The sequence below is a fragment of the Coptis chinensis genome, chromosome 1, assembly GCF_015680905.1.
Source record: "Coptis chinensis isolate HL-2020 chromosome 1, ASM1568090v1, whole genome shotgun sequence".
Classification (NCBI taxonomy): domain Eukaryota; kingdom Viridiplantae; phylum Streptophyta; class Magnoliopsida; order Ranunculales; family Ranunculaceae; genus Coptis; species Coptis chinensis.
The window spans coordinates 64,385,375-64,410,908 of record NC_141456.1 but is presented as its reverse complement, the minus strand read 5'-3'; the positions used below and the strand labels follow the sequence as shown (position 1 = coordinate 64,410,908).

General features: G+C 38.7%; 1 pseudogene; it reads right to left on the bottom strand.

Annotated features, from left to right (window-relative positions):
* Positions 1-2,011: 2,011 nt before the first annotated feature.
* LOC147524932 (uncharacterized) lies at positions 2,012-3,893 on the bottom strand (annotated as a pseudogene).
* Between the last annotated feature and the right edge of the window lie 21,641 nt (positions 3,894-25,534).

Sequence of the window (25,534 nt, the reverse complement as noted above, 5' to 3'; positions counted from 1 at the left end):
GTACCCAGCGAATCAAACGCGCTTTAGCGTCCTTCTTAGTAAGGAGATATTTCAAAGCCGAATGATCAGTAAACACGACAACCTTAGACCCTATGAGGTAAGACCTAAATTTGTCTAAAGCAAACACAACAGCTAACAACTCTTTCTCAGTTGTAGTGTAGTTCATCTGTGCATCATTAAGGGTTCGACTAGCATAATAAATAACATGGGGCAACTTGTCAAACCGTTGACCTAAAACAGCCCCAACTGCATAGTCAGACGCATCACACATTAACTCAAAAGGCTCACTCCAATCGGAGGTCAGATGATAGGAGCGGTAGTCAATAAATGCTTAAGCTTCTCAAAAGCTTTCAAACAATCATTATCAAAGATAAAAGCGACGTCCTTACCAAGTAAATTGCATAAGGGATGAGAAATCTTGCTAAAGTCTTTAATGAAACGCCTATAAAAACCAGCATGACCTAAGAATGACCTAATATCTTTCACAGTCTTAGGTGGTGGAAGGCCAGAAATGACATCAACCTTGGCCTTATCGACCTCAATTCCTTTACTAGAAACAATATGACCAAGAACAATACCCTGTTGAACCATAAAATGACACTTCTCCCAATTCAACACAAGATTCTTCTCCTTGCACCTAATTAACACTAATTCTAAACGGTGCAAACCCTCATCAAAAGAATCCCCAAATACTGAGAAGTCATCCATAAACACCTCAAGAAACCTTTCTACCATATCAGAAAAAATACTAAGCATGCATCGCTGGAAGGTACCAGGTGCATTACATAATCCAAAAGGCATACGACGATAGGCAAAAGTTCCAAAAGGACAAGTAAAAGTAGTCTTTTCTTGATCCTCAGGGATAATACATATTTGGTAATAACCGGAATAACCATCAAGAAAACAATAATATTTATGACCGGCTAACCTCTCGAGCATCTGGTCAATAAACGGAAGAGGAAAGTGATCTTTCCTAGTGGCCAAATTCAACTTACGATAGTCAATGCAAAAACGCCATCCAGTAGTCATACGGGTGGGCACTAACTCGCCCTTCGCATTCTTAACTACTGTAAGCCCAGACTTTTTAGGGACAACCTGAACAGGACTCACCCATTTACTATCGGAAATGGGATAAATGATACCCGCATCTAACAACTTGAGAACCTCGGCTCTCACTACCTCTTTCATGTTAGGATTAAGCCGCCTTTGAAACTCACGGGTTGGTTTAGCATCTTTCTCAAGATGAATATGATGCATACAATCAGTTGGGCTTATACCATTAATATCGAATATTCCACCCTAAAGTCTGCTCTATGCTCTTTAAGAACCCTAATCAATTTACCTTCTTGTTCATTATCTAGATTAGAAGCAATAATAACCGCAAAGAATCATCGTCCCGAAAAACATATTTAAGAGTATCGGTAATGGTTTCAACTCTAGCTTAGGAGGACTCTCTATAGAAGAGACTGGGTAGACTTCGGATGGAGTCGTGCTCTATTGTGGCTCTCCACGTATCAGTTTCTAAAATTGGGGTTGCATCCAGCAACGCATTAACTTCACAAATTACATCATCCACATCACAACCACTACCAGAATTAGTTAAACAAGACTCAAGAGGGTCATTAGAATAACTCTCCAAGAAAGTCTCGTGAACTATACTATCAATAAGATTAACGTCCCAAAAATCATCAGGTTCAGGAGGTTCTTGACCCACATTAAATACATTAAGTTCTGTAGTCATATTACCAAAAGAAAGTTTTAACACTCCATTACGACAGTTAATGATAGCATTAGAAGTGGCTAAAAAGGGACGACCTAAAATGACCGGAATATGGTGTTTAGGATCTTGAACAGGTTGTGTATCCGAACAACAAAGTCAACAGGAAATAAAATTTATCAACCTGAATCAAAACATCCTCAACAACACCACGGGAATCCTAATAGACCTATCCGCCAATTGAAGAGTAATTGATGTAGGTTTCAACTTACCAAGACCAAGTCAGAAATAAACCTAATAAGGCAACAAATTAACACTAGCTCCTAAATCAAGTAATGCTTTCTCAATCATATGATCACCAATAACACAAGAAATAGTAGGGCATCCCGGATCTCTAAACTTAGGTGGAGTTTGGTTTTGGATAATAGAACTCACTTGCTCGCGCTTAGGAAAGCTTTCTTGTGCACATTCAACTTACGTTTTTGTGTACACAAATCTTTAAGAAACTTGGCATAGGAAGGAACTTGTTTTATAGCATCAAGTAACGGAATATTTATTTGAACCTGTTTAAACATTTCCATTATTTCATTAAGATTAGAACCTTTCTTAGCCGAATCAAACGTTGGGGAAAAGGAGCTTTAGGTATATAAGATGGCACGGGGGTTAGTCTCCACAGCAGAGAAGGTTCTACACCCTTCTTATAAGTATTATGACTATTAGATTCACTCACCTCACCTTCCTCCTTCTCACACTCTATAGGATCAGATCGACCTCTCATCCTTAGACATCTCAACCCTATTATCAACACGTTTTCCACTCCTAAGAACAGTGATAGCCTTGGCTTGCTCCTGGTGAGCCTGGTTTAAGTTAGAACTTATTTCCAACTGACTCCTCGGATTAGCTACTGGTTGACTAGGAAACTTACCCTTGTCTCTCTCATTCAAAGTATTAGCAATTTGACCTATGGTGATTTCAATCTTCCTAATGGCTTGAGCATTATCCTGAGTAGCCGTTTGACTGGCTTGCATAAACTGTTGCGTTGTGTCCTGGAATTTCATGGTGTTTTGTGTTAATTGAGCAATGGCCTCTTCTATAGGTGAAAGTTTAGGTGGTTGAGGTGCATACTGTGGTACTGGGTTTGAGTTAACCACGGGGCCTCCCTGATGTATACCTTTAGACCAAGACAAATTGGGATGGTTACGCCATCCAGGGTTATACGTGTTAGAAAAAGGATTATTGCCTGGCTTTTGGTATGAATTAAAAGCATTGACTTGTGCATTTACACCAGGGCAATTATCTATAACGTGATCAAGACTTTCACACAACAGACACCCAGGGACTTCAACATTGGCTACTGGAGCTAGAGACTTTGTCTCTTTTTCTAGCTCGAGAGCTTCAACTCTTCTAATTAAAGCGGCCATCCTAAGCGTTAGGTCGTCGAATTCCTTGTCAACGCGGAACAAACCCTTCGTGTAGTAGTACTACTAGCCACCTTCTTAGGCTCACTTACTAGTTTCCCATTGCTTTGACCTTCTCGGAGACTTCTTCTAAAAAGGTCCACGCTTCTTCTACAGTCTTATCACAGAAATCCCCAGTACTCATGGTCTCAATCATAGCCTTAGAATTAAAATCGAGACCCTCATAGAGAATCTGCACTAGCCTACCGTTCTCTAGGCCGTGGTTAGGACACTGCAAGAGCATGTCCTTAAACCTCTCCATACACTTCCATAATGACTCTCCATCAGTTTGGCAAAAAGATGACAAGTCTTTTCTAAAAGCAGTCACCTTATGATTAGGGAAAAAGTTCTTTAAAAACACAATGCATAACTTTTCCCATCCCGTTATGGAATTCGATGGGAGAGTGTGAAACCAACTCTTGGCTTTTTCTTTAAGAGAAAATGGGAACAATTTTAATTTTATAGCTTCGTCACTAAATTGTTGAAGCTTAATAGTCCCACAAATATCCTCAAATTCCCTCACATGAAGATATGGGTCTTCCTCTTCCGTTCCCCTAAACTTAGGAAGGAGCCCCAAAGAGATTGGGCTTCAACTCAAAGTGATTAGCATTGGTTGCAGGGGGAACGATGCAAGACGGTCGGGTTGTCCTAGTAGGATATATATATTCCTTAATAGATCTAGGTACTTGGGCAACCACGTTATTGTTATTACCCTCCATGTCAGCAAAAATTGGTGTATTGCCAACAAAAGTTTCGGTACCTCTAATTGGGATGCCTACTTCTCCTAAGGAGAGTCGCTCAATCTCGGGATCAAACGGTGTAACAGGTGTGTTATCGACCGAAGTTACTACCATAAACTACTTCTAAAACCTAAGACTCTAATAAAAGATGCGCATAATTCACACAAACAATACCAAACAAAAATTACAACCCGTGATTGAATTTCAAAACTTGTTTAATATATATTTGCTCCTAAACCCAAATCACACGATTCCCGGTTCTTGTGCAAAAAGCACCGTCACTTTCGATCCACGCCAGCGTAAAAAGGTTTTCCTAGTGAGCGGGCTAAAACCTGTCCTAATGCAAGATGCCTAAGGCTGGTCAATGTGATTTAACCTTCCTAAATGCAAGAAACAATAAAACAAGCACGACCCACCTAAACAAACAAAATTCAATCCCACAAAGGAAAAAGACGTTACCTCCGGTGAGCCTTCGAGGGCTACTTGCGGCGCGGGTGACGACACAGCAAGCACTTCACAATGTCCACAACAAAGTCACGACTATCCCTTGTAAGAAGAAATCTATGCTTAATTATCTGCAAAAATAACTGAAATTAGATACGTAAACTATGAAATAATATAACTACGACTAAACTTAAACTACGAATCACGATAAATAAAACTTTAAAACTCAATTGTACTACTACAATCCAAGCATGCAAAAACTTGATAGGAATTTAACCGGCCTAAATAAACAGGCTAATTAAATCCTATTTGAATTATACTAATACTCGCAAGCGCACGAGGTCTATCGTAATAGGTGCGCAAGAACGAGGTCAATCCCACAGGGATTGCTATTTAAGAACAATTGAAAATTAAAATACTACTTAACCTAATCCGAACTATATTGGTTTATGAAGTTTTGATTAACTAATACCTAATCCTATTTAACTTAATTATGAAAACTATAGAACTTATATTAAATTATCAATGGAGAGACTACTAAGGCATTCGAATCCACCCTAGACTGTTGTAAGTTATCCTAATTCAATTAATTCAAAGTTCTCTTTTAATTACGAGTAGCACGAGGGAAAGGTAACCCTAGCTTTCTCGAAGATGTGAACGTTAAACTCTTTTATACATCTACATATGGGTTTGATTGAGTTTCAACAAACGAGAATATAAACTCCTAGCAAAAATCGTCTTCTTACAGCACGACTTCTCACAAGTTTATGTAAATGATAAAAATGATGCTTTGATAAAAACAGAATATTAATCCAACTATTAACTAGTAAAGTCATGGCATAACATGCAAGATATAATCAATGAAGGTAAACCACTAATATCAATATGAAAACAATCAATGAATCTTTAACTTCCGAAAACAGTAAATCACTTAAACAGTATAAACCTACGCAAGTCTAGGGCTTCCTCTAAGCCCTAGCTTATAGTTTAGCTACACATAATAACTGGAACCATAAAAAAACGAAGAAATAAAACTCCCTTAACAAAACCATAGCCTGCTGTGAAGTCCTCTCTTGTTGCTCCTTGGTTCCAAATAACAACGTGCTTTCGTAGCACCACCAAGAACCTCTCTTCACTGGCCAGAAATCTCGCCACGCTTCCAGCCAAGAGGCGCCCTCCACTTTCACGCCTTTTTTCTGCTTTCCGGAACCCGGCCGCCGAGCCTCTCTCTTCCTGTTCTCTGGTTCGGTCTCCAGCTTCAGCCGATCTTCACTGCTGTGTTCGCACACCACTTTCAGCCAAGAGACGCACGCTATTGACTGCTTTGCTTCCGTTCCTGCCAACAGACGACCCCCACTCATTTTCTATTCTCCTCCTGAACCAGCTGTGTTCTCTTTTTTCCCCCAGCCAAGAACGACCACTTTACTGCTGTCGCGCTCCCCTCTTTCCCAGCCAAGAACGACCACTTTACTGCAAGAATTGATCTAGAAGGAAACTAAAGATCTTTTTCCTTATTCGGTGGTAGCGATTTGGCAGTTTTCGTTGTCTATGGAAAGGTTTTCTTTTTTTCGGGATAAAATTGGCGGGATTCGCGGGATTTTTGAAGTCTGTTCGCAATTTGGAAACTGGAGAAGGAAACTAAGGGTTGCTACGGTGCTTCTCGGGTGGACAGTAAATGGTCTAGCCATTAGTGAGTTGTGTGGGCTTTGATGTTTTTGGTTATGGGCTGGTCTAATTAGATGAACATGGGTGCACATGGTCCGGTCTTCAGCACATGGGCTTAAACTCAACTCCCGCTGGTTACGTGCCCACTTAAGTTCATGACCCATTTGCTTTTCATTCTTTTATTTCGGCCCATCCAAATAATTACCCAATTCTCCGATGCTTTTTCGGGTACCAACTAAAATCACTCATTGATATCTCGATTCTTTCCAATATCGACCTTATTAATCAAGTTACTGTAATTCCTTCAAAATCACCGAAAATACGCTAACTTAATCAACCGAATAAATTAAACGAACTAACTAATATAAAATTGAGCGTGAATAATGTAATATTTATGCGCTTATCACATTTCTTCAAGGTTTGTTTCAAACTTCCATTTCTTCAAGGTTTTCAGTGTTCTAACTTGTTATATACACTAAGTTCGCATAAACAAGACGTTATTTATAAGCGAAGTAAGGAGGCATTCAGGTATTCCTTTCTTCCACACCTTGCATCTCCTGTTAGAGGTTTATACTAGTATATCATGATTGTTTGGAGTGTTGTCATGTTTCGTTAAGATTGGTCTTAGCCTTGCATGAGATTAAAGTCAGGCCGAAGAAAAACGCCTAACATAATCAACCGACAACGTCAACAAACACGCCTTTCTAATATACCACTCACTACACCTCTAGCTAGCATACCACACACCACACCTAAAATAATGGCTGAAGAAAGAGAGTCTCCTCTCTCTGACTTTTACAAAGCCTTGAACGATAGCCCTAAATCTTACATCGTTCTATTAGACCCAGTGGAGGATTTCCGAATCCCCACAAATATATTTAATTTGTTACCCATTTTTCATGGGTTAGACCATGAAAAACCTTACCAGCACATGCGTAGGATTGACCAAGTCCTTACTACATTCCACCATCCTACGGTTGGTGCTGAACAAATTAAACTGAGGGTGTTTCCTTTCACTTTAGCTGATAAGGCGGCGTTTTGGTTAACTGCCCAAGAGCCTACTTCTGTGGACTCATGGACTAAACTTGTTCAACTATTTATGGAACATTTTTACCCACCCTTGAAGACAGATGAAATGCTTTCCAAGATTCATTTCTTTTGACAGAATCCTCATGAATCATTTTCAGAGGCTTGGAATTGTTTCACCGATCTTCTTATAGAGTGTCCGCACCATAACCTCGCGAAAGACACATTAGTTCGTTCCTTTTCAAGGGACTGTTACACCACCACAAAGAGGTGCTTGGCATAATCAATGGGGGTAGTTTCCTCAGTAAGGGAGTCTCAGAGGCTTATAAATTTTTAGAAGATCAAACAAAGCGTAATAATAACTGGGGGGGTAGTGACGATATCTCCCGCTCCGCTAGTTCTTCTACAACAGTTAAGGCCGCCGGTATGTTTGAGATGAAACCCGATCTTGAGCTTAAAAATTTAATTGAATCTCTCACTAAAAAGGTAGAGGTTATTGCTATTCAACAAAAGCCTACCCCTGTCATGAATGTCAACTCTATTCCCTGTAATTTCTGTTTGAGTCCTGGGCATCCCGACTCCTATTGTCCTCTCGCTTACGAACAACAAACATTACAACAAGATAACATTTACTCAATTAATAGCTATCCTATTCCTAACGCCCCTTAGAGACAACACCCCAACTTCAGTTGGAGAAATAATCAACAAGTAACACCTCCAGGGTTTAATAATCAAAATGTTAGGCAAGCAAACAATTATAACCAAGCTCCACCACGACAATGTCAAGGACAAGGTGAGGGAAATTATAATAATTATAACAATAACAATTATAATTCTAATAGAGGTATCGTTCCGGTTAATAATAATAACTCTCACAACCCACCCATTAATAATCAACGTAATATAGTTCCTGTCACACAACCAGTAGCAAATACTACTCCACAACCGGATCATTTCGATACCTTTATGCAATCTCAACAACAGATTTTACAAGCCATCTAACTTTCCTTACAGCAGTTAGCACAAGAGAAAGTACAACCCAAAGGTGTGTTTCCAGGATAAGTAATAACTAATCCTAAAACAACAAACACAACCTTTGAGGTGAACAGTAATACTAGTACAGAAAATGCAAATGTAGGTGAGCTAAATGCCATCACCACTCTCCGTTCTGGGAGAGTGGTTGATAATAACGTAACTATGTCTATAATTAGCCCACCAGTTGTCCCTACACCGGAGATTGATCTAGATACTGATATAGAAACTGAAGAGCCTACCCCTGTAGAGGTACCAGTTAAACCACAACCTAAGAAACAGAAAGCAAAGGTTAGACATCCAGTTGATCCATACGCTAAATATAGAGAGAAACCACCATTTCCCCAGAAATTAGCTATGTTAAACAGGGATACAAACTTTGATGAGATTAGGGAAGTTTTCAAAAATCTAACGATAAACCTACCCTTTCTCGAAGCAATTAAAAATTTACCTCACAACGCTAAGTTTCTTAAAGAATTGTGCACTACTAGGCATAAGACTAATATTCCTAAAGACGCCTTTTTAACTGAACAGTTTCCAACTTTATCAGAACATAATGGAATCGTTAAGTACAAGGACCTTGGTCGTCCTACTGTACAATGCACCTTAGGAGATTCCCACATGACCACTGCTTTACTAGACCTGGGGGCGAGTGTTAACTTACTCCCATATTATCTATACAAACAAATAGATCTACGAGAGATTCAACCTACTCAAATGACGATACAATTAGCGGATCAGCCAATTAAGTATCCTAAGGGTGTGGTCGAAAACGTGCTTTTTAAGGTTCCGGATTTCTACTATCCTGCTGATTTTGTGATCCTCGATATAGAAGTCGTTAATGAATCTGTTCCAATCATCTTAGGGCGTCCCTTCTTGGTGACTGCCAACGCGCTTATAAATTGCCGCGATGGTTCGATGTCCTTATCTTTTGACCATCTTTCTATTGAGGTAAATGTTTTTAAAATGATGAAATAGTTACCAAATTCGTTTATAGATGGGGAGGTTAGCATGATCGAGAGCTTAGCTCAAGATTACTTTAATAACATATTTCCAGAAAACCATATGCATAAATTCCTTTCTTTTGGAAGTTCAGATTTTGTCGATGACTCCTATTTAGAGGAAGTCAACACCATCTTTGAGTCTACACCTATCGTAGACCCTTCTGTTGCTCCATCTCCTGAGTTTGAAGACCTGCTTCCTAAGCAAGTATTTATTACTCAAGATAAGGACCCTCCAGAAGCATTTATCGACATTCCAACCACCATGGTACTTAAACCTCTTCCTCCTGAGTTAAAGTATATTCAACTTGATCTAGATGGTAGTCATCCGGTAATTATATCTTCTCTATTATCTAAAAAGGAAGAGACACATTTGATCAGGGTGATTAGGGAACATCGTTCTGCAATTGGTTGGTCCCTAGCCGACATTAAGGGAATTGACCTTAATATGTGCACTCATCGTATCCATTTAGAAGATAACTCAAAGACTTCTTGCAAACCTCAGCGTTGTTTGAACCCTGCCATGAAAGAAGTGGTCAGGGAAGAAGTCTTACGGTTACTCGATGGGGGTATCATATACCCAATCTTTGATAGCGAATGGGTAAGTCCCATTCATGTAGTTCCTAAGAAATCAGGGATTACCATGGTACGTAATGCCAAGGGTGAATATGTTGCCATGCATAGTCCTATAAAATGGAGGATCTGTATTAATTACAGACATTTAAATGTCATGACACGAAATGATCATTTTTCTTTACCCTTTATAGATTAGATGCTTGAACGTCTAGCTGGTCATACTTTTTATTATTTTTTGGATGGCTACTCTGGCTATTTCCAAATTATTATCGATATTGATAACCAAGAAAAGACTACCTTCACATATCCTTTTGGAACATATGCCTATAAATGAATGCCTTTTGGCCTTTGTAATGCTCCTGGTACCTTCCAGCAGTGTATGCTTCATTTATTTAGTGACATGGTACAACGTTTCATGGAAGTATTCATGGATGATTTTTCTACCTATGGAGACTCTTTCACTGACTGCCTATCTAACTTGTCTAAAGTTTTGACACGATGTAAAGAGAAGAGTCTGGTTTTAAATTGGGAAAAATATCATTTCATGGTGAAAAAATGCATAGTACTAGGTCACATTGTATCTAGTGATGGCGTAGAAGTAGATAAGGCCAAACTAGATAAGATAGCGACTCTACCTATACCACAGACTGTCCGTGATATTAGAGCCTTTTTAGGCCATGCAGGTTTTTATAGGCGTTTTATCAAAGATTTTTCGAAAATAGCTAGTCCGTTAACTAATCTGCTTTTAAAGGATGCCATTTTTTATTTTAATTTTAACTGTAAACAGGCTTTTGAAACTTTAAAAGCTGCCTTAACTTCTGCACCCATTATACAGCCTCCCGATTGGTCTAAACCTTTTGAACTCATATGTGATGCTAGTGATTATGCAGTTGGTGCTGTCTTGGGACATAAACTAGGAATTATACAACTACTGAAAAAGAATTCTTAGCTGTCGTTTATGCTTTAGATAAGTTTCGTCCTTATTTAGTTGGTTCTAAGACTCAAGTTTATACGGACCATGCAGCCCTTAGGTACCTTCTCGCAAAGAAGGATGCTAAGCAGAGATTAATCCGATGGATTCTTCTCCTGCAAGAGTTCACATTAGAAATAAAGGACAAAAGAGGGTTCGAAAATGTAGTTGCCGACCACTTATCTAAACTTACAAACGACGATGATAGTGATTCTGAGTCCATACCGGACTCTTTTCTTGATGAGCATCTGTATGCTATTTTTTTTGCACCATGGTATGCTGACATTGTGAATTATTTAGCGTCTGATGTTATTCCTTATGATTGGTCAAGAAATGAACGTAAGAAGTTCTTGGCCAGAGTTAAGCTATACTACTGGGATGAGCCCTACCTTTTCAAGTATTGTGCAGATCAGATTATTTGTCGTTGTATTCCCCAAGGGGAATATAATGAGGTTCTCTCATTTTTCCATGAACAAGAGTGTGGTGGCCATTTTAGTGGTATGAAAACAGCTGGTAAAATTCTTCAATGTGGGTTTTATTGGCCTACTCTCTTTAAAGATGCCCAAGTGCATTGCAAGACGTGTGTTCGTTGCCAACAACTTGGGTGAATCATGAAACGTAATATGATGCCATTAAATCCAATCATGGTGGTAGAAATATTTGGCATATGGAGCATTGATTTCATGGGTCTTTTTCCAGTTTCCCACAGTTTCATTTATATTCTAGTTGCCGTGGACTACATGTCTAAATGGATAGAGGCCATGGCTTGCCGTAGCAATGACCATAAAACAGTTGTGTTTTTTGTTAAAGAATACATTTTCTGTCGATTTGGCATTCCCAAAGCCATCATTAGTGATGGTGGAACACATTTTTGCAACATAATTGTTGCATCTCTAGTGAAAAAGTATGGAGTTACACATAAAATAGCAACTCCATATCATCCACAAACTAGCAGACAACTAGAAGTTTCTAATAGGGAAATCAAAAAGATTTTAGAAACAACTGTAAATTCTAATAGGAAAGACTGGTCAAAGCGTCTATCTGATGTCTTATGGGCATATAGGACTGCTTTCAAAACTCCTATAGGTATGTCTCCCTTTAGACTTGTATTTAGGAAACCTTGTCATTTGCCCAATGAATTGGGGCGCCGCGCTATGTGGGCTATAAAAAGCCTTAACTTCAATTTTGATGAGGCGGGTGTCAAGCACAAGTTGCAATTGAATGAACTTGAAGAAATCCGTAGCGATTCTTATGATCTCGCGAAGGACTATAAAGCTAACATGAAACATGTTCATGATAAGCAAATCTTGCACAAAGAGTTTGTGGTAGGTCAAAAGGTCTTGCTTTACAACTCCCGTCTACACATTTTTCCAGGGAAATTAAAAACCCATTGGTCTGGTCCTTTTCTGGTTACTGAAGTCACCCCTCATGGGGAAATCACCTTGGTAAATCCCAAGGACAACAGTACCTTTCAAGTCAATGGCCAACGGTTGAAATATTTTCATGAGCTATTGTCCCCTGATGTAGAGGAAGTCCTTTTACAAGACCCTGTCTATGAGGACTGACCTTTGTTGGTTGGTGTACTTCATTTTATTTCCATAGATTAGCAAGTGCACCCTTAAGGTAAGCGGGCCCTCCTTATGGAGTGTGTGGCTATAAGTACTGGATCCTAAGTCCATGTTGAACATAATTCATGTTTTCCACTCTTGCATGTTTTCTCGATTTTTGAGTCATGTTCCTCTATGGTGTGAATCATGTTCTTATTGATTTTCATTTTTCTTATAGTAAACATCATGCATAAAAATTAAAAAAATTCTAAATCATAAAAATGGTAATCTAGGAAGTCTCGGGAATCTGACCTTAAAAGACCCACGTTAAAACAAATATTTAAACTTCATTGCCAAAAATTTGTTTGGGGGTGGGGTGTTCGTTTTTCTGTCCTTGATTGTTCAACTTTCCATTTGTGTTGCTTAGGCCGTTTAATCATATTTCGATTCGGATTGACATTATCTATGAATTTAGATTTCATTCGTTCGCCTAACTTACGTCATGCACGCACTTCGAGGCATTTTCCATATTCTTATATGTCACCCACGGTCAGAATAGAGTGTTTTATAGATCGTTGGATTTGAAATTCTCTCCTGATCATTTCCATATCTCATTTGCAAAAATCAGACTGGTAACAAAGCGGCAATTTTAGTTTGAAGTTGTGCGGGAAAATCAACAAAATTCGAAAAATCAAATTGGGCTTGGGCCCAATCTCGCGCGCACGTTCCACACACATGCGTCTTTTCATCTTCAAACCAACAGTCGCGAGTTGTTTTCATCACCGCCATTAACAAGCTTTAAACCCTAGAACCAAAATAAATAAAAAATAAAATAAAATAAAATAAAATAAAAAAAACCTAACTTAACCCACGCCCATATTCATTCCGACCCCAAATATTCTCCAAACCTCTCCCACCACCATCTCCAACAATTTCACCCACCGAAAATTAGAAAAATTCAAAAAAAATTGAACTGCCTCGCAGCCATCATGCCACCACCATCGTTTTTTAAGTAAGGTTGTTTCAAATTACTTCCTACACCTTCTACAAAGCCTCAAATCAGTTCAAAACTTCCAATGGCTCAAAGAAGGAGAATATTGCCGGAACAAGCATTTACGGCCGACCGTTTCACGTCGTTTTACGGTGACGAGATGGTTAGGAGAGATTAGAGTAGGTTGTGGTACTCGACAGACGATTTTTACCACGAAGATTTGGTCTGACAATTTTATAGGTTGAGGGAATTGGATGGGAATAGAATTTTTGTTAAGGTGACCGGGTGGAAGAGAGAAGTATCTACAGGGTTATTGGCTGAGATTTTAGGCATTCGGCCTAGACGCCATCTCGATGCCACATTACAAGAATCCCAATTTACTGGGATCGAACCTTTGATGAACGCGACTATTTTGGAAGGGAACTATAATGCGAGCTCGCATTGTGTTCGCCAGTCGTCTTTGCGAACCAACCAACTGGCTGTAGCTCAGTGGATTGGTAGGAATGTCATCGGGAAGGAGAAGGTCAGTGACATCAGTCGGAACTGCCTTCACGTTTTATGGATACTCCAGGAGCAGAAGTATGAATTCTGTATCCTCAATTTTTCGATTACTATGATTAGAGGAGTCGGGAAGAGTATTACATCTCTCCCTATTTTGATAACAAAGATCATGATGACCTTGAGAGCGACTCCGACATCTGATAGGATTTGGCTAAAAGAGCAAAGAAATCCTACTATTTATACGGAGTGTATCCAAAAGACGTGGAGGTTGCCTGAAGAGTGGGTAGTTGAAGAGGATGAGTCGGACGATGACTCAGAGGATGAGGAGGACACGGCATGTCTTGATGCTGATGCCTTGGAGAGGTGTACATCTGATGCAGAACGCATGTCGGTGCTTCATCGTGGCATGTGTTCTCTCAATACTATTTGTGAAGATCTCCGGACTCGGCAGACTATCATGCATCATAACTTCGAGACTCGAGCCTAGCGCGATGATGAGCGTTGGGAACAGATGAAGACAGAGATGGATGCACATCGCAAGTTCCGAGAAGATATGCTTTAACGCTTCCCACCCGAGGGTGGTTCTTCTTCTCAGGAGGCGTCTGTGAGGCACAAGCATCATCGCTGCAGGACGGATGGCTTGGGGCCATCGGGAACTCAGGAGTCATCTCCTTCTCATGTGCCATCCACTACCAGCAGCGCGTTGTTAGAAATATTTTGAGTTGATGTCATTTTGTATTTCTTTTTATTTAGTTCGAATGTTAATTTTGAATCCCGTAGTTAAATTTGAATTTGGTAGTTCAATGTTGTTTGAATTTCAATTTTAATATAATGTGGTTCTTTTCAAATTGTGCGTTGTTTTTATTGTTAATCCCACCTTCCCGAATTGTTTGGGGGTGGTATTATTTAGTATAGCATGATTTGGTATATGATCCTCCATTTTAGAAGTTGTTTTGGAGTGATGGTTGAGAATATTGCCGATATTGGCATGCCTAGGATTAGATGTGGTGGTAGGATGAAATCTGAATAAGTTAGACAGTTACTATCCTAAATTAAACCTAAAAGATATTGGGTTTGTTTTGGAATAGAGAATATGGGTTGCTTCCGTTTTCGGTTTCGGAAATATTTTGTTTCCGGCAATTGCCTTAAAACTTTTTGGCAACTTGCCGATTCGTTTTGGAAGCTCACAACCTATATAAACTTCCTTCATTCTTCACTCACAACCCACACTACAGCCCACTTTCACCTCTCACCTTTCACTCCCACATTTTCCTTCTTTTTCCTTCTCACTTTCTTGCAGCGCACCTGCGCCCCAGTGGAGCGTAGGAGTGTAAAAAAAAGCCATTAACCCATCATCCGGTAGGGTACCCAGTCTTCACCCGCCACCCAAACCCGCACCGACCCGAAAATAGACCCGCCCCGCCCCGCCACCATTTTTACACGGTCGGGCTATGGGTGTAGGTTCTATGCTCAAACCCGACCTGTCAAGCTGCCCAACCCGCACCGTGTCAAAACTCGTTGACCCGTACAATTTCAAGACTCTAACTCTAATATTTTTGTATTTAGTTTATATATATTTTTTAACTTTTGTAGGAATTTGGGAGATCGATATGAACACAAACTTATGAGTTCAACATCAACTTCAAATATTCAAATTTGAACATTGGGCATATATCAAAAGTTCAAATTCAACTTTCGAAATTTGGAGAAAATGAATCATTCATCCTTATATTAATTTTGAATTCTTTTAGTTTATATTTTATTATTTTGTACCATAAATCCTTGCTTCCATCTTCATTTTATCATGCTATAGAAAATAATCAATTTACAAATGGTAAATCATGAGAAATAAGTTTCAAATTTATAGATATGGTTTTGGGTTCAAATTCAATTTTTTTTATTTTTGTTTATTTTTTATTGATTGATTCTAATTTTTTCTCTATGTTGTGAATGAAAAATATATTACTCGCAGAATTAGAAATTTTTTTGGGTTAAAATGATAATTTCCACCCGACTCGGATGACCCGCCTAAAACCCTCCCCGTAAGCTGACCCAACAGGCCGGGTGTTGGTACTAAAACATGACACTTCAACCCGCCCCGCCCCGCCCCGTTGGAGACCACTAGATTTGTATCCCCTAAACCCGCCTCGACCCGACCCATCACTATTTAACCCACAGTTGACCCGCCCTGCCCCGTATTACACCCCTAGTAGAGCGCCACCTGCACCCTAGGCACTGTCAGTCAAAATTACTTCAGAGCGACCCGCACCCTACCAAGCGCAAACCTGAGCGCGACCAGCGCCCTACCAAGACTACAAGTGAGCACACCCTGCGCCTAAGTGCCTGGAACTCGAAATTCACCAAGGCGCATCCTGCGCCCTAGCCAGGCATAGGTTGAGCACACCCCGCGCCCTGACCCCCTTGGGCATGAAAAATTCTGATTTTTTGTGGGTTGTTCTACGATCGTCCCAGCTGTTCTAGAGAGTAGTTTTCCAATGACATCACATATAGTCATACCGGAGCAGTCTTTCGAACACTTGTTGGGAAGCGAGACTTATGGACATTTGTTCTGCGAAAGGATCTTGCAATTAGGATAGAGGCATCTTTTGGTAAGTAAAGACGACTCATATTCACCTAAGCTTACTGAATATTTTTACAATAATGTTAGGTTCTATTGTAACCAGGATGGAGAACAAGAATTCTCCGTCATGGTTGATGACACGCCACTAGAATTCAATAAGTATGTGGTAGCGTTAGTTTCGGGAATACCAATACCTGATCCTATTCACACGTGGGGATTTATGTCCGATAATGCATACCTCTATGACTATACATATTTCCATGAGTATTATGGGGGAAGGGTGTTTCATATAATGGACCAAGGGCGTTATAACATAGCCCTAGGCAGCCTGTCCCTCAATATAGGCACCACCATGTTATTCATCTTGATGAATATTTTAGGGGATTCGCAGTTTACTTCTGCAAATAGTACCGCTGGTGACGTTTTCCTTGCTTTAGCTGAGGGACGTCGCCGATATCACATTCCCCGAGTATTGGTGGCTAGTCTTAAGAGAGCCCAAAGCATGAGGCATAAGTATCTTCTTATGCCTATTTTGGTGTGTCGCATCATGCTCAGTTGTCTACCTAAATTCTATACCCGGTTCACGGATTGGAAAAGGGTTGAAGTCATGAGACCCACCAATTGGGTGGTTCGCTCATTTCAAGTAATGACTTGGCAGGGATGGCAGGTGCAACCTCATTTGGTTGCTCCTTACACCCCATCAAACATAGTAACACTCGACAGGTTAGCACAAGCTGATGACACACGGCAACGGGCTTGGCAAATTATCATGGCTTGGCAGGATGCGAAGGAACCTCATCTCTTTGGAGAGGAAGATGAGGAGGATGACGTTTAAATGGGAGTTAAGGTAAGTTTTTAGTTTCAGTTAGTGTATGCTTATGTCCTAAGCAATTTGATTCTTCTAAACCTCATAACGGGTGGAACTCATATAGAATTGCGTCTGTTCTTCTTTTTCTATATTAGTATGTTTTAACCTTGTTTTGCAGATGTTCCAGAATTTCACGCGTTTCCATGGTATTTCTCTACCCTATTTATTTAAATACTTTGAGGACAAAGTGTGCTTCTTGTTTGGGGCATAGAAACACTTGTAATTAAGGCATTTGTTAGGATATAGATATGTAGAGTATGCACTTGTTTTCTAGTAAAAATTCAAAAAATTTAAAAATATAAATAAAAAATTTATGCTATACACTTACGAATATTGGTATTGTTTTCTTTCTCTATGCTCTGAATAATCTAGAAGTCTCACGTAGCTTTTGCATTAGAATAATTTTTAGAAACTTAAGTTAATATGTAGGTAATAATCTTTGCATCTATATATAGAAATATATTACATGAGTATCTATGATTGTTTGGCAATAAGTTTATGAAATCTAGGCTAGAGTACTTATTCTACAATTCTGTGAAAATATAGCCTAAAGCCTTATACATATGAAACGTTAGAGAAATGACACAAAGGAGAAGTAAAATCCGGATAGAGAAATCACACGTCCACTTGCTTGATCATTATACCATATCCTAAGTGAGAATTTAGGCCCTCTTTGGATCGATATAGCTAGAAATTCAAACCTATAAATTATTTGTCGCTAGTTGCCCCTCTGAGCTTTTCTTTAGCCTTTCATAAACCGCAAATCCTTTACCCTGTTACAAAAACAAAAAAAAAATAAAATAAAAAATCAACCTACCCATTGTAGAATGAGTTTGAGAATAGAGATGAAGAATAGAAAAGAGAAAGACCTTTGAAATCAAAAATTTATTAGTCACTTCAAATAAGAAAAAAAAGTTTCCATCCAAATAAAAGAATATAAATATAAATAACAGAAAATAAAGAGTTAGAACTCCAAAAATAGAATCAAAGGAGTCAAAAGCCAAAGAAAAAGAAAAATATGGCTAAGGATGGAAACAAAGTGTAGAAGCAAAAGTAAAGAACAAGGTTTTCTCTAGTTACATAATATGAAGACTCTATTATCTCAGACTTGTCCTTTTTGAATATCCATTTCCTTCCTCCTTAAACCATCACTTAATCCCCGCAACACCTAATAAAGACCTCTAGCTCAATTAGGAATAGGTTAGTGTGATAGTAAGTGGCAGATGTGTTTGATCGACTCCGGCTTCCTTCTGTGTCATTGAGATTGTAAGGTAAAGTGTGCCCACTACACACTGGAGTAGCGAAACTTGAGCGGAAAAATCCGAGTGGTTTTTGTCTTGACATTTATGTGAGGACCTACTTAAGGACGCTATTCCGAGTTTTCAGAAACGAACTTGCTAGTGCATTTCATAGTATTACTCATTATATATATGTTTATTCGTAGATGATTGATTATTATGCATATATTAGCTTAGGTTTTGACTTGATTATTATGTATTCATTGCCAGCGAGATGTGTAGATAATTGAGAGCATAAATAAGGAAACAATAGTTTTATTTCTTAGTCGTTGTAGTATAGATGAAGTTTGTGAGTACCTTCACTAGGAAACTCGCACGAGGCTATAACTCGTCCACTAGGGAATTCCAAGTGGTTTAAGGTATTGTTGCATATGTTCAATGTAATCGCACTCGGCAAAACGAGATTAGTTAGAACTCCGTTTTTGGTCACTTATGTTAATTTCTCATATTTGCTTGAGGACAAGCAAAATGCTGTTTTGGGGTGGTTTGATAAGAGCCCATAACTGTAGTTTTAACCCCTTAACAATAATACTTTTAGACCAATTATGCGAGTAATAAATAAGAGTTAATGTTGATTACATGCTTTTATATATTTCAGGCATTGAAGTCAATTATGTGCCGAAATGTACCACTTTGGTGAGATAAAGGAGCAAGGGTTGATTGCTAAGAAGTTCTGTGATTAAAGGCCAATATTCAAGGAGAAAAAGCCTTTGTAAAGCCCGGTCAAAAGCTGAAAAGTAAAAGTCAACGCGGGCAGAAACAACACACAAAAGTCAGTAGAACTTTCGAAGACCGTATCTTTGGACTCAGGCCTTGGAATTTTGCCTACCTTATGTCAAAACGACCAGTTCGTAAAGAGCTTCCCAATGGTCCAAGAGTTGAGCCAATCAGAGGAGCAGAAGTGGACGAAAAGTCTAGTGAAGTCAAATCCAGTTGGGAAGGGGTCTGTGGACTGAAGAAATTGGGCTTTGGGCTCGATTTTCCGGCCCAAAACATGGCTCCTCAGCCCATGCATGAAAATGTGGATCTGGTGTCCTCTATTTCAACACACAAGACTTAGCTCTTAAAGAGATAATTAGGTTAGGTAGCAAGTGGCCATTTTAGAGCATAGTTCTAGATCTAGTTTTCTTCAATTAATTCGTTTTCATACCTTGTTTTAATTGAGATTATTGAATCATTGTTATTCCTTTATTAGATTAATAAAAATAGTTAGTTCTTCATAATTTCGGTTTTGATTTATTAAATTACTTAGATTTAAATTCATATCTTAGTTGTTAATCATTTCATAGTTATTAGTTTAGTTTTGAATTATTGATTAGAATCTTTATATTAATAAAGTTATAAACTTTATATTATGTCTTGTTTAAATTCAATTGGAAATGATAGTTTGATTAATCAAGGTTAAACCTCCATTAGAGGGGTTTGATGAAGCCTTGATGAAAACTTGATTGTGTAGTGTAGAACTAGTTGTAAGAGTCTATTCCACTCTAGAAGGTTGTTGATTCACCATGAGAATGGGTTGGACTTTCTCACATGCTAGTCATTATTTGGTAGAGATTGCCATGATTGATTAGGGATTAAAACGACCAATTCTTATCGTAAGGACGTAAGAATTGGATTACAACAATCTATACTAGTTTATTAAGTTGGATTCAAGGTGGAATCAAATTCCCCTAATTCTTTATCTAGATTCAAACCTTAGCATTTCGTAGTTAAGTTATCCATATCTTGTTATTTGAATCCACATCGTAGTATAATTTCCCACCGTTACTCTCACTAACTTTGGCTAGGACTGATAATATTAGAAAACATTAAATGCTAAAGAACTAGGAGTGGAATGAATCTTTTACTCCACTCTATTTCGATAGATTCAAGAGTAGAATAAATCTTTGATAAATAAGTCTCCAAGTCTAGTTTTAGTTTTACTTGCGTTTAAATTTTATCATTTATTCGTGAGTAAACAATTTCATTTTACGTTATCAAAACCTATGACCTGTGTTTATCCCTTGCTTATAGAAATACAGAGTCATTGTGTTTGACTTGCACGCCATATATGAGTAGTGCAAATAAGGACAGTCTCTCTTGCTATGGTCTAAATCAGCACAAAGAAAGCAACCCTGTACCTATAAAATCACCCAAAAAATCATGGTTTGCAATCTATAGAGAAAAAATTGCCAAAATTGTTTTGACAGTCAATTAGTCCATAAGTGAATGTGAAAAGAGAAAGGTAAGGTTTACCTCTTGTTTGGATGATTCTCCTTCTTTCCAGCCTCCCATTTCCTCACAGTATCTAGTTAGGGTATTTATTTCTATTTGTCAGAGAGATGATGCCCTAGAAGTTGGGGATCTAGTTAGGGTATTTATTTCAAATATTAGGAATAGGGAGGGGTTATAGGGACATATCTTATCTTAACACGTAAACAAACTCAAAATCATTAGGGTATTTATAAGTTTTGGATTAGGCTAATATTTTGTAGATATGATTTCCTAACTATTCTAGACATTGTCACAAATAATAAAAAATACAAAAAAATTTAAACTTGCCAAATAGAGTATCAAAAATGGTGAAAATGAATGGTCTACAATTAGCCAAATTTTGTAAATTGTTAACTACATTCGGCACGTTTGGAATTTTTTGATTTTTTTGATTATTTGTGAGAATGTTTAGAATAGTTAGGAGATCATATCTGTAAAAAATTAGCTTAATCCAACACTTATAAATGTCCTAACGATTTTGATTTTGTTTACATGTTAAGATAAAATGTCCCTAGAACCTCTCCCTAACCCCGTTGGGAATAACCCCGACGGCTAATTGAGCCCAACGAAAACACGATTCTTACTTGATAATCCTCTTAATACTCATTTTGTTAAGGTTAGATTACATGATGATGTGTTGTTTCAACCACTGATAGTCCTCGACCATGGAGTGATCGATGATGGATTTGTTCATGTTAAGAAAATGATCAACACTTATTTGTCATTAGTCTACGCAAGACATCGTATAGACCAGATATAACATTATAATGTTGTACCTGATTCACCATGTTTGGTGTCTATTTGTAAGATTCCTATCATCACAAAATGAATAATGTTGTTAGCATGTTATACATGTTGAAGATGAACTATCTGATGAATCTATCAGAATACATTTTAGTTTTTTTAATTTGCGGGCAATGCTTATGAATACACACGCATCCGCTAGTTCTAATGTTTGGTGCAAAGATTCTTCTTTTGCCTGGGTTCTTTTCAACATGATATCGGTTTCGCGGACAAATTAATCGTGCTTTCCATAGAGAATATCTAAGCCCTTCATGGCCGGAGGACCCACTTCAGTTATCAACTTACTTATGGACAGCATAATGTCCTCTAAAATACTGACAAATAGATTTGGGGAAGCGGATTACCCAGAAGTATTGTACAATATGTTTCCGTTGTGTTAGGAAACCTTAACTTCCTTTTGTGCTAAGGCATCGTATCTCATGTATAAGACAATCGATTGCGGAAATCAGTAATGTGCAAACAGCCAAGTGAATATCTCTTTAAAATATTATAACAGTAAATAGTACAATGTCTATTATAACCCTGTTCGGATTAGGTAAATATTTGTTCCCATATTTGCTAAGTGTACATGTGAAATCACCAAACTGCCCTCATTTCTAATCCATGCATTTAATGCAAAACCTAGGCAACTCTCATGTACGGAGAAAATAAGAAGTTTTGCCCAACATCAATTTCGAAGCTATTTTCATCTCTTTCCAATAAAATATTGTACAAAATTTCAAAGAAAATTTGTTATTTTTCTTCTTCCTGCTTGAAACAAATTTCCAAACCAAAATTTCAAGTTGTCATTGCCCAATTACAGGAAAAGGTATGTAGACAACTAATTATATTATATTGTTTTTAGCATAATATGTTAGTGCTGTTGTCAGTGTGGAAGTTAATGCTACCTCCTGGAAGTTGTGTTAAATGTTGCATGTTTAATTTGATGTAAAAGCTCGCACCTTTAAACATAGAGCATCAACTAAGCAAATAAGGACAATAAGTTGGCGTTGTACAATAAATATGTTATTACAACCGTGAACTGGAATCATCATACAACCGAAGCAAGACATTAAAAATGCGTATTATATTGCTCTGTGTAAAGCAATAGAGAAGAACACACAAAAAAGGCCTTGAATGAAGAACACACAATGAAATGAGGTATATTTTGATAAAATAAAGCTCGCATCTTGATACTGTTAATTGAAAGAAAACCCCCATTTTTTAGTGTATATTTTGCACTCATTGACATTGAAATTGGTAACATAAAGTCTATATTATATAATTTCTGACAAGAGTGTTATATTGGCTTGTACAGGATATATAATGTCTTAGTACAACGAGGTGGATTTTGTTAAAGCTGAACATGAACAGTTTGATATTGAGCGAATACTACTTCAATACCAGTCAATTATTCCTGAGTTACGTGAAGATAGAGTTATTGTTACGGGGTTGGGAAACCCAACATATTCCTCTCTAACTTAACAATCCATCCGATGGGGGAAGACGATGTATATATACCCGAGCTACCTTTAGCGGATGTTAGCAACCAGACCGTAAGTCTTCTAGAAGTCATTCGGATTGCCGAAGAACAACTTCCAAACTCACAGAACTGGAGGGAAGCTGATTGGGAGGAATACATGTTGAACCCCAGTATGGTTGGCGAATGTGGTGGACGTGGTGGTAGTTATTATTCAGGTTGTGGGACGGATGACCTAGGAGGTGGTGAGGTTGATGATGATATTATGTTGGATGATTTAGAGAACGGTGTAAGTGATGAACATATTGTCTTAAGTGATGATTTAGATGGTGGTGGAACTGATGAGAAAGATCCTGAAGTTGATGAGCAAAGTGGGAGAAGCGATGACCGGGGTTGTCAAGTTGAAGAGCAAGGGGGTGGACGGGGATTGGTTACTAATCTGGCTGGACTTGGGGGGAGAGGGGAAAATGTTGAAAGGTTGAGAGGAGGCGATGGACAGTGTTCAATGCTTTGCGATGAGGGGACATGTGCCACATTTAGTGATGGTGTGTTATAGAAACACATGGTTGGAACACCCCATGTTGGCCCAAGAATTTGCCCATTTGGTCCATATGTCCGGAATGTAGCACTGAATAAAGAACAATTTGGTGGGGGTGGCCAAGGCGGTGGGAAATTTGTTGGAAGAACAAGGACTGGAGTTGAAGAGGTTTTGAGAACATACCCACATGGTGGAGAAGTTCTAGGATACTGTGGCTTAAACTAGAAATATGGCAGCACAAGCCGGTACTTGAGACCAAGCGAGAAATGATGTAAGAAATAGAGATGATAGCAGAGATCAGTCTGTAGGCAGAGAAGGTTGTGATGTGAATGTTATCGGAAGAACTATGATGGCTGGTCATGCTGAGGGCCTTCCGATTCCCATTAATGGAAGAAGATCTGATGACATGAGATATGCACATGGTGGTCAGAATCAGAGCAACAGTGACGTTAGCATAAAGTATTGGCGCAATAGCGAGCATACTGGTGTCGAATGTGGTCCCACTGATGGTGCAGGAGAAGGGATACCGACAATAGGAAAGAGGCAGCGGGGACCAAGGTATAAACAAGATGTAGTTGTGGAAGGTCACATTGAGTACGCTCGTCAAATAGAATTGGGAGAGAACATTCCTCTTTCCGTGGGCATGACATTTTGCAAAGGAATTTTTTTGTGTTGCACATGAGGAACTACGCAATTCAAAATAACTTCGAACTGCTGAAGGTGAAAAAGGATTGGGAGAGGATCCAATATGGCTGCAAAGGTGCTGATTTGAGTAGCCTTGGGTCACGTTGTCCATTTCATTAATACTGCATCACGACAAAAGGATCTTATGATTGGACTATTAAGACATTATGTGATGGTCACAAATGTGGTCGCAATACGGCGGGTGTGTTTAATCGCGAGGCGAACAGTGACTATGTGGCCATGATTTGTAGAGGGATGTTGCAGGAAGACAAAACTATAAAATGCAAGCAAGCTTAAGGCCATTGTTAAAAGCTAGAAACACGTTAAAGTATTGTACAAAGTTGCGTAGAGGGGAAGGGAAAAAGCACTAGCACAGGTGAACAGAATAAACCATTATCATTTAGCTCTATGACAACTACTAGCTTAAATATGTTAGCCATTATAATGATTACAAATACGTGCATATACTCTGTTGTGGTATCCTAACAAAATAAAAGACAATATATGTGAAGTACACTACATTATAGATAGTAGCCATCCCTGCATATACTCTATTTTGGCATCCTAAATGTCGTATGAGGGATACGACAACGTGATATAGGTATACGACATCCATATATCCATATACTTTGTTGTCCCCAACTAAATAGTGTAATATGTATGTGCAAATCCATGGAAGTTATGGGCATTCGTACCAGCTACTATTAAGTTATTCCAACGAGATGAAGAAAGTTGATCCAGGTTCTTACACTGAGATTAAAAGAGTAGGACGTACTGATCGGTTCAATTCCTACTTTTAGGCTTATGGGATTACAATTAAGAGCTTCCATAATACATGCCAACCTCTGATAGAGCTTGACAGCACACAGCTGAAGGGTAGATCAAGCGGGTGCCTTTTATCTTCCATTGCATTAGACACAGAAGGTCATGTATTTCCCGGTGCCTTCGGTGTAGTTAGTGTAGAGGACAATGAGAATTGGGAATGGTTTCTATGTTGTCTTGGGAACCACAATGTAGGTTATGACAGGCCTCTTATCCTCATGACTGATAGGTACCAGTGTTTGATCTCAAAGGTTCCTATGGTGTTTCCGAGAGCAAAACATGTGTTTTGCATGAACCATGTGTGCAAGAACTTGAAAAGATCACCATACCATGTTTTCAAGAAGGTGAAAATAGCAGCTTCTTCCCTTCAGTGATGGCATTTCAAGGTAGTGATGAGAGATATCTTGAAAATTAGTGCCGCAACACACACTTTGTTGACGGATATTCTGGTAGAGAAGTGGGCATGTTCAGCCTCAGAGGTGAAGAGGTATGGTATCATTTACACGAACCACGTCGAGAGTTGGAACAAAATGATTAAGGAAGCGCGGTCGTGGCCC